Genomic DNA, 800 nt, shown 5'->3' on the forward strand with positions numbered 1-800 from the left:
AGTTGCCGACTCTACTATCAAGAAGCTACAAGTTGCTCAAAGTTAGGCTTTCCGAAGTCTCTTCAAAGTGCCATGGTACATCCGCATGAATGACATGCTAAGAGAGCTTAGAATAGATCCAGTCAAAAAATACATAAGGGACAAAACCCTGAAGCTATATGCGTAAACCGACAGACTGCCTTACTTAGTATTATCTAATCTCAGAGTAATCACTAACCGGATGAAGCTGCCACACTTAGCACTATCTAATCTCAGAGTAATCATAAACTGGACGCAGCTCTTTGATCAGTCATTGGATAATCACGAAGCGTATGAGGAACACACAAATTAGTTAGCGAGATGTGTGGGACTCTGCAGTCCCACACCCCCCAGCTATCAAAGAGTAAAGTACCCAGATGCATTAACTCGGAAAGGCTCAGCAAAATCGAGAAGAAATGAAGTAAAATCACAAAAACATAAAAAAGTTTAGCAAAAGTTAAGTTTATTTTCAATAAAATCTAACCAAGGGTACTTTTAGTTTTCAGTTATGTTGTTACATTAAAAAATTTTTAAATTAATTAACAGACTTTGCTTATTTACATGTTTTAAGAAATTTGAATTTTATTCTATGCACCAAATCATAAAATATTCCATTAAATTTGCATCAAAAAACATTTTGTAAGTATCTTTGCATACCACAGCCAAGTGGAAAGTAAAAAGACGTCCATTAGTGTCTCTACTGCTAGAGAGGAAATAAGCAAATTATCACTTGGCAAGTTCCTTTTTTCACTTTTGTACACACAAAAACTGCAAAGCAGCCC

Source organism: Teleopsis dalmanni, chromosome X (assembly GCF_002237135.1).
Source record: "Teleopsis dalmanni isolate 2A chromosome X, ASM223713v2, whole genome shotgun sequence".
In the NCBI taxonomy this organism is placed as follows: domain Eukaryota; kingdom Metazoa; phylum Arthropoda; class Insecta; order Diptera; family Diopsidae; genus Teleopsis; species Teleopsis dalmanni.